Source organism: Belonocnema kinseyi, chromosome 4 (genome assembly GCF_010883055.1).
Source record: "Belonocnema kinseyi isolate 2016_QV_RU_SX_M_011 chromosome 4, B_treatae_v1, whole genome shotgun sequence".
In the NCBI taxonomy this organism is placed as follows: Eukaryota; Metazoa; Arthropoda; class Insecta; order Hymenoptera; family Cynipidae; genus Belonocnema; species Belonocnema kinseyi.
The window spans coordinates 88,349,004-88,359,539 of NC_046660.1; positions in this window are offsets into that span (position 1 = coordinate 88,349,004).

Consider the following 10,536-nt stretch of genomic DNA (forward strand, 5'->3'; position numbering starts at 1 on the left):
AGACCATTATAATATAACATAATTATAATATTATCATCAATAATATATGTATATATTTTTATTTATATAATAGTATTAATATTTAAATCATTTATATTTTATGCTTGAAATAACGTAACCTCAAAATATGCGCATATAAAGAGGCGCGCGAAGTATTCAAATCAGGAGAATCGCCAGAATCGAAATCTGGAAATATTAAAATCCTAATCTCTTGATTTTATTTTAAAGCGGATAGAGATATAAATAGAGCCGCCGAAGTGTTCCGACCGGCAATCATGCACCGTCGAGTTTTCAAATTCAGAAGATAAATGGGTTGCGCGCGCAACCTAGTCATTTATATCGTCTCCTACCAGCCCCATGCATCGCCCCCATTTTTCTGTTTTCTTATGATCCGGAGGGGAATTGTCGATTAAACGAATCCGACAGATGGCGCCACAAAATTAGGTCTGTCTTTTTCATTGAATTGCATTAAGAAAAAGCAAAAATAATTAAAAACTTAATACTGTTTGCAAATAAACAAAAAAAAATAATATCTGAAGAAATAAGAGTAACTATCACTAATTATTTCAAAAAAGAAAAAGTCATGAAAATATGTAGCTTAATATGAATAAAATTTAATTTTAACATACATTTTGATAAAGCAGTTCGAACTTTTATATTTTTGTGATTTATTTTGCTCATATTATTGATTTTATTATTTGTTAAACTTAAACAAAATTATTTTTGTTAAAATTATTAATGTAGCTAATGAAAAAATCAGTAATATAAAAGACCTCAATGACAAAAATATTTAAAATATATACATGATCAGAAGAATTAATAAAAAATATATGACGTATATTGTATATTGAGGAAATAATTTGGTAAAAAGTTAATGAAAAGACTAATAAATGAGAAAGTGGATTTAATATTATTTAATATAATATATATATTTATTTAAATTGGACCAAATATCATATATACATTTATACAGTCCAATCATTTATTTGTTGCTTAATCTCAAAAGCTTTTTTCTCGCTGCATTCAACCACTAATAATTTTATTTTAAAAATTTTATTTAAAGGAGATTTTGAATTAAATAGTTAATTATATTATTGCAAACCTAATTTATAAAATGAACAGACTATAAAATATTAAACTCTATAAACAAACGTACCTTACTCATGACGGAGTGTAGGAGGAAATTCACTTTTTTCTTTCAGCTTGACGCTCCGAACTTTTGTCTTCTGTATTTGTTTATTAATAATTTTTCTACTCGAAGCATGGAAAAACTGAAATTTTATACATAACAATTTTTTACGCTCTGATAACTGATCAGGAAAACTTTATATTGTATAAAATTAATGTTTAGGGACTCATAAAATACAAATAATTTCTTTATCATGCTATTTATTCGTTGGAAACAAATTTGATAAACAAATTAACAAATAGTCTTATTATCGGTAAAATTTTGTGGTGCTAAAAGTGCTTCACATTAATATTGGAATTACATTTAATAACAAAAATAATTTAAAAGTTTATAATAACTATTGTTATACACAATTCTTGTGGCAAAATATTATAATGTGAGATTTTTCAAATTATTATTTCATTCAAGCGCCAGGAAGACTTCAGGTATTCCCTGAAACAATAACTATTTAATAATATTTGATCAAATATAACGATTTAAATTTTTGGAAATACATTAGATAAAGAAATTCCAAATTTTTGTCCTTTCTCATACAAATTATCATTTTACACTGGGTTGGGCGAATAAGTACTAGCCACACAAATATGTGGGAAGTTAACAATAACCATTGTTATGAATAAATCTCGTGACAAAATATTCAAATGTAAAGTTTTATCAAAATTTTTATTTTCTTCAATCGCTACAATAGCTTTAAATATTTTTGTCAATGAGGTCTTAAATATTATTAATTCAAACAATAAATAATTTTGTTTAATTTTAACAAATAATAAAATCAATAATATGAGAAAAATAAATCACAAAAATATAAAGTTCGAACTGCTTTTTCAAAATGTATTACAAAATTAAATTTTATTCATATTAAGCTACATATTTTCATGACTTTTTCTTTTTTGAAATAATTAGTAATAGTTACTCTTATTTTTTCAGATATTATTTTTTGTTTATTTGCAAACAGCAGCAAGTGTTTAATCATTTTGGCTTTTTCTTAATGCAATTCAATGAAAAAGACCTACACATACGCAATCGAGGCAGGGGGCTGACAAGAATATGCAGACGCGCAAAGATAGTATTAAACTAGAAGCAGCACCTCGCTAGAGAACCTAAAATAAGTCTTAAGAACTCAAAATTACCATTGGTTAAAAAGAGACAGAAATATCCATCTCTTTTTAACCAATAGCATTTTTTAGTTCTTAGAAATGATTATAGGTTCGCTAGTGAGATGCCGCTAGAAGAACTTACCAGTATGACGGGTAAATTTACCAGTTTTACCGGTTACGACTGGTCAAGCTGGGGAATCTGGTAAAACGAATATTTTAAACAAATTATCATTTTTTAAATGATAAAAACTCTTCATGCCTAGAACCTGTTATTAGAACAAAAGTTTCTTTTCATCTATATACATTATTTGAATGATAAGAACCTACAATATCGACCGCCTCAGGGGAAAGGGATCTCAATAGCCTCCTCTTCAGTCGTCCTCTGCACGTGAGAATGGATGAGGGTGCAGTCATGCTACAGATGTTTTGAGAGGCGATAATACGAATTAACTGTGTAATTTGGAATATATGATACGTAATATTTTTTCACGTTTCAAAGTATTTTTGTTTGCTGTTTTTTATTCTGATGTTCATTTACCTGCATTTTTTGCTTCATATATTATTTGCGTTACCGCAAGAAGTTATTTTTATCCTTTATGAAATATATTATGCGTTAGGGACAACGTAAATAGCCTTTGTGTTTCCTAAAACTGAAAAAATCTAAGAAATGGAATTTTCTCGTTATAATTTAGCAAGAAATGATTGAAAAAGTCCTTTAAATAATTGTATAATGTTGTTAAATAGCTTGGAAAAAATCATATACCATAAATCATTAGTAATCTGTTTGAAAACGACTGGGGTGTGGGGAAACCCCACCTTGTTATCCATGAGACTTTGTTTCACCTTTTTGTTAGAGGGTTACGCTAATTGAATGAACAGAAATCAAATTATAACCCTAATAGCATGGAATTTTCTGAGAACGTTCCCTGAGTGTGTAAAATGTACGCCACTTGGGAACATTCCAAGAAACTTTCACTGGGACTTTCCATCATTGTTTTTTTTTAACAACAATTATCTCGTCAACCATAAGAGATAGATCAAAATAGATGTCATTTTTGAGTTTTGAGTACCGCATATACTACATTGTAATATGACATCCATATCATAAAATGGCATCAATTTTGACCTTTCACTTACAGTTTATCGCATATTTATTGATAATAATGACAATAACGATCATTTATTCTTTGAACGTTTCAGTGGTATTATTTTTCAGTGTTATTATTTATAGCTTATTTATTGACAGAAGAGGTATTACATTGAAACTCTTTTATACCGCCTTTTTTGGGGCTGACTTTGAGTGTGAATTAACTCATTGTAGCCCGCTCCACTTTTGTTTGTTCACGCTTGACTGCTCGCCTGAGTGACAACCGCAGACCCCGCGGCCTCCGCGCAGTTCCTGTTATACTTACCTACGGCGCGGCTTCAATTCTCGGAATGGCTATAGAAGGGAGGGCTATTGAAGTGTTTCACTGTTTCGCCACTGATACAATAGTATCAGTGGCGAATTTAGGGATATGCCGCCCATAGGCTAACAGAAATTTGCCGCCCTTTTAGCCTAACAGAAATTAACTACTGTCGTGTAGCGCTTTTTTGTATAAAATTACATTAAGTATATTCTACTGAAAATAAGCGAAATCTAAAAAAAAGGAATAGATTTTACTTCTTTTCTTTTTAATATACTTTCACTACAAAACTTTTGTTCTGAAAATTCTTAATTTACACTTTAAATTCTTTATAACTTAGCCACATGTACTGATTTGTAGTACCGGGCCAGTGAATAACGTTGTTACTGGCGTGGTACTGGTGAAACACCTGATGATAACTAAGTTCTGTACTGACTCACAATACTGGGACAGTATATACTGTTATTACTGGCGCGGTAAGGCTAAATGCCCTAATGATATTTAAATTCTGTACTGCTCTGCACTGCCGTCCAAACTAAAAAGATACATAAGTGACATTTTTATGAAAAATGAGTTTTTGGTATCGTTGGATTCGTAAGAGAAAGCTGCATCTGTGTTAATAAAACATATTAATTAGTAATATTTATTGAAAAAACCATTGTTTATAAATGAGAAAAGTCGAAAAAGTTGAAAAATACAACAGAAAAAGATACACAAAGCACTTTGCGTTTCCTAAAAGTGGTACACGGAAGGCAATACGTCATCAGCATACACATGAAAAAGAACCTAAAGAACTTTGTGACTTTTTTGCGTTGTAAAAGTGACCGAGTGCGGCGCGAATTGAAATAAAGTCCCGGCTAAATTCAGCTATACAGTAGCGGCGATCGTTAGGGTAAGTTCGGAACAGCCACTAAATACACAGTGTCCCTTACGTATGTTTTGATGTATTTTGAGGCTGCGCTCGAGCTCGAGCTCTTCGACAAAGGCCTCGTCCGCAAGTGACTTTGTGTTTTTTTTTTTGCCTTGTATTTTTTACTTTCCGCGACTCGTAAAACATCGCGAGTCCATTTTCTAAAAGAAATTGTTTAAAAAATCAATTTTTTATTGCAAAATGTGAAACAGCACATTATTTTTACCCAAATTACGTATCTTAATTATCCACAATTGTATTCGATATTGAAGTTCAATACAGTAGTACACCATTATGATGCCAACCGTGGGTTGAACTCTGGTGTCAGTATTTTAGCAGTAAAACGTATCAGTACTGCGTCAGTAGTAGACCCAGTATCAAGCCAACCACACTGAAAAAAATGGTATAGCTGTTGTAGCTAGAAATATATTGCTGGGGAGATATAGCTGAATGTGCAATAAAGTTTAGGTAGAACTGCAAACTAGATAGCTAAGATATATAAACCGTCTGTCTCCTGCAGGCAGAAAATTTCTAACCTGAAATAATTGTAGCATCCGTTTTAGTCCTATAAATTGAAATGCATTAAAAAAATGTACCGCCTTGCATTAGTTCGCACAACACTAACACTCGACTTTTCCGTAAATACAAGAAGCTCGTGTCGTGTGGCTTGTGAGAGTTAAAAAATGAATAATATATACAGCAATGCAATGACAATGGTGGAACCAAATATGGAAATAAGAAATTTTTTAATTAGCTGTAACCTTCAGAATTTTATTAAAGCCTTCAAAGGAAAGTGAGTATTTTTTTATCAGTACGTGTATATAACCTCAAAAAATCTTCGTTCACAACCTTTTTCGATACGCCCTATTGTAAATATTTACATGTATTGATTATAACTATTTTCAATTTAAGATTTTTAATAATTAAGTCATGTATGTATCTGATACATAATAAAGATTTAAGTATTTATATATATGGTTGATATATTTTTGCGTCATTATACCTAAAGATATATCGGCCTATTAGCCAGAAAAAATTATAGGCACTTCCCTACCGAAAAGAATCTTTGAGTATATACTAAAAATTCTTTAGGTCAAAGAAGCTCAGAGAAATACTCCGCAGGCACTCAGGTAGATATTTTTAAAGGTCCAAGAAGCTCGTTTAAATGGTCTGAAGGCTTTAAAATATACTTTCCAAAATTAAAATAAGAATACGATCATAAATAACAAGCAGAGAGGACATTTCAATAGAGTAGCCGACACTCAAGGGTCCTTTGTTAAGCTTTAGGATTAAAATTTAGAAGTAGATTTTTTTAATTTCATAGTAAACAGCCTAAAACTTAATAATTCGGAATCTACGGGTTTCGATGACTTCAGATATCTAACTTTTTTTTTTAATGCTTAAAATTGGAATTAATAGAACGTTTCTCGTAAATGGAATGAGATACGCCAAAAAAGACAACATTTTTTAATTCAACTAGGAAATTGTATATCAGTATATAAGTTATAATTATAAATAAGTATAACGAGAAAATTCATCAATTAAAAAAAAGTGTTAATAATTTGAAGAGAAATTGAAGAAGGGAGAGCGAATTAGCCACGACCAACTACTGTAAATAACTCTGCCCGCCCGGTACGTGACAAATACAAAAGGAACATTATATTACCGTCGCACCACTCTTAAAAGGACCACTAAAAGTATCTTGAAAAGGACCCAAATCTCTCAAACTATCTCCGAGACTATTTTGTTTCAAATCGACTTTGTTTATAGACTCAAATGGGCCAAGCTATTTCGCTAAAGAAAACTCAGAGATTTCTTTCGGTAGGATTAAGCCAGAAAACGCATAGTAGATAGCCTGTCAAGTTTAGCTATATTTTTCACCTAGAATATCTAGCTGAACCTGGTTAGGTGTGAGACCTATACTTGCTTAGCAATAGAAATATAGACATTACAGCTAAATTTTCCAGATACTGCACCCATATTTTGCCTGCAAGAAAATCTGTTCAATACAGCTAACTATATAAGAAGACGAAACCCAGCGATACTTTCTAGCTGGAATAGCAAGAATTCTAGGTAATATACCTAAATTTTTTTTCACTGCACTGGCTGAACTATTATGTCGCTTTTTAATCAGAACTTAAAGTTGGTATGTGGCCAGTAGTACGTCAATCAGTGGCGAAACACTGGTACCGGTATTTCACCAGTAATGAATGATCCAAGAAGCTATGGTCCCGCAACTTGATGGGACGAAATACGTACAAGCCGCGTCCAGTGCAGTGATCCCATATCTGAAACGAAATATTTCCAGGTTTCGAAGCTGACGATTCTCATGATTTGAATAGATCGCCCGCCTCTTGATATGCGTATATTTTGAGGTTATGTTATTTCATGTATAAAATATAAATTATATAAATATTAATACTATTATATATATATAAATATATACGTATATTAATAATGATAATATTTAATTATGTTACATTATAATAGTCTTATTTATATCTTGATCCGCATTTGAAAGAAATTAAAGAAATTGGCGATTTTGGAATTCATCTCGTTTGGATATAAACTCAATTATTTGATTGAAAAATTAATTATTTTGTTGAAAATGTAACTATTTTGTAAAAAAAGTCCTCTTTTCTATCAAAAGTTCAACTACTTTTTTAACATTTTTTTATTTTTTTTTTATTTGAAGGTTCATCTCTTTCGTTGAAAATACATTTTTGAAACTGACAATTAATCAATACCATTTTTGGTTATGAAATCATGTGTTTTGTTGAAAGGTCGTCTTTCTTTGTAGAATTTAATTATTTTATGGAAAATTTATAATTTTTGATTAAAAATTACATTTTTCGGTTGAATTATCAACTATAAATATTTTTTGGTTGTAAGTCGTTCTGTTGTAAATGCAACTATATTGTTAGAAAATAAAACCATAATTTTTGGGTGGAAATACTCTTTTTGTTTTTAAAATTAAATAATTTCGTTGAAAGTTCATGTATTTTGTTGGAAATTGACCTTGTTTAGTAGAAATTTAATCTTTTTGGCTGAAAATGTATCATTTTTGGTCAAAAATGCAATTGTTTGGTTAAAATATCAACGGTACATCTTCTTGGGTTTGAAAGTCGATTATTTCACTAAGAGTTGAAATACTTTGTAAAAAAATACGTTTTTTTTAACAAGGTTTTTTAGTTATGGTTGAAAATTTAACTATTTGGTTGAAAGTTTAACTCTTTCATTGAAAAATCATATTTTTCGCTTAAAAAATTCAACTTTTTGTAGATAATTCGTCTTTTTTACTTTAAAATTAAATATATTGTTTCAAAATTCATGTATTTTGTTTAAGATTTGTCTTTTTTGTAGATCATCAATTTTCTTGGTCGAAAATTCATCTGATTGGTTGAAAATTTAACAATTTTGTTTAAAATTAATTTTTTTTGTTAAAAATTATTTATCTTTATCTGAAAATGTAACTATTATATGATTGATTAAAAATTAATCGTATATATTGGTTAAGATGGAAAATCGTTTTTTTTTTTTATAGAACATTAATCTTCTTGATCAAAAATTCACCTTTTCCCTTCAAAATTTTACAATTTTGTTGAAAATTCGTTTTTTTCTTGTTCAATTCAATTTTGTAGCACAGTTTTTATCTGGAAATTGTACTATTCCATTTTTGGTTGAAACTTTATCCTGTAAATTGCATTAGTTAAAACACCAATTATTTGATAGAGAATAAATTTATTTTGTTGAAAATTAAACTTTTGGGTTGAAGATTGATTTATTGTGTTAATTAGATTATTTTCCTAAAATTAAAAAAACTGAAAAATAAAAGAATTGCCTTAAAATCGTCCTGATTCGTTTTTTTTTAATTTTTAAAGTCTTTTCAAATACTCACTTAAAATTAATTTTTCAAACTAAAAAATCATTTTCAATTTTCTTAACAATCACAACAATATTTACAATTTTAACAATTCAAGGCTTTCTATTTCGAACCAATCTGTTTAAATTTGTATAGTTTTTAATAGTTGTTTATAATGTCTTGTCCCAGATCTGAATTTTTTTTTTCAAAAAATCTCTGATCCAATTCAGAAATACATACAATTACTTTTAAAAAAATTCCTGTTCCAATCCAAAATTCAGGATGAAATTAGAAAATTCAAAATTTTAAATCTGAAAATGATTTTTTTGAGGTGGAAATCTTTTGAATTTTAAACTTTTAAAACTGAAGCTTGACAAATTTTTAATTCAGAAATATTTCAATTAAACGCTCAATAATTCATACGTATAAAACACAAACTCTTAATATCTTTTAATTTTATAATTTTTTTAATTAAATTATTTTAAAATACTATTATTTATTATTTTTAAGGTTCAAGATGATAATAATTTTAAAAAAATTTCAGTTCGTAACATTAAAAATTAAACGATTAAATTAATTTTTCAACTAAAAACTTTTAAAAATAAAAGTTACATTGTTTTTACTTTAAGTTGTTCCAGATTAATATTTTTGCATTGTTATTTAGAGATAAAAATTTTAGTTTGTCAAATGAAAATGTTAGAAATTAACTTACTATCAAAATAATCGAATTTTCAACTAAAAAAAAGAGAATTACAAGTTTTCAACAAAATAATTACATTTTCAACAAAAATGATAAATCTTCAACAAAAAAAGTTTGAATTTTTAATTCAAAACGGTTGAGCTCATCCAAAAAAATATTTATTTGACACAAGAATTGACATTTCAGTCAATAAGAATTTTTTTTAATTTTTGAATTTCAAAGCCAAAAAGATGATTCTTTTACAAAACAGTGTAAACTTATTTTTAAACGGAATAGTTCAAGGACTTCTGGTTAAAAAATATAAACTTACTTTCAATGCTTTGAATCGAAGAATAAATAAATAAATTTTTTGATGTTAAAGACTGTATCATTTTGATCAATAAAAATGGATTAATTACAATTCTTTTTTGATTGGAAACATTTTAAATTATAAATAGAATTCGTTTATTTTAAGTCGCTTTATATTATTAATTTTTACATTTTTATTGATAAATCCAAACTCAAAAGTCTTATGTACGAATTGACAATTTTGAAAATCGAACGGTGTAACAAAACAGTTTCATTTTCAACTAAAAAAAAACGAAGTTTCAACCAAATCCTTAAATTTTTAACGAAGGAGATGAATTTTCATTAAAAATTATGAATCTTCAACAAAAAAAGGTTTAAATTTTTTATTAAAACTGTTGAACTCATCCAAACAGAAAAATTTTTCACAAAACAGTTGAGTTTTCAGTCTTTAACTAAAATGATGAATCTTCAAAAAAATATAATTAACACAATAAATCAATTTTCAACCCAAAAGTTTACTTTTCAACAAAATAAATTAATTTTCTATCAAATAATTGGTGTTTTAAAAAAATGTACAGGATAAAGTTTCAACCAAAAATGGAATAGTACAATTTCCAGATAAAAACTGTGCTAAAAAATTGAATTGAACAAGAAAAAAAACAAATTTTCAACAAAATTGTTAAATTTTCAAGGGAAAAGGTGAATTTTTGACCAAGAAGATTAATGTTCTATTAAAAAAAAACGATTTTCCAACTTAACTAATATATACGATTAATTTTTAATCAATCATATAATAGTTACATTTTCAGATAAAGGTAAATAATTTTTAACAAAAAAAATTAATTTCAAACAAACTTGTTAAATTTTCAACCAATCATATGAATTTTCGACTAAGAAAATTGATGATCTACAAAAAAAGACAAATCTTAAACAAAATACATGAATTTTTCAAGAAATTATTTAATTTTAAAGTAAAAAAGATGAATTATCTACAAAAAGTTGAATTTTTTAAGCGAAAAATATGATTTTTCAATGAAAGAGTTAAACTTTCAACCAAATAGTTAAATTTTCAACCATAACTAAA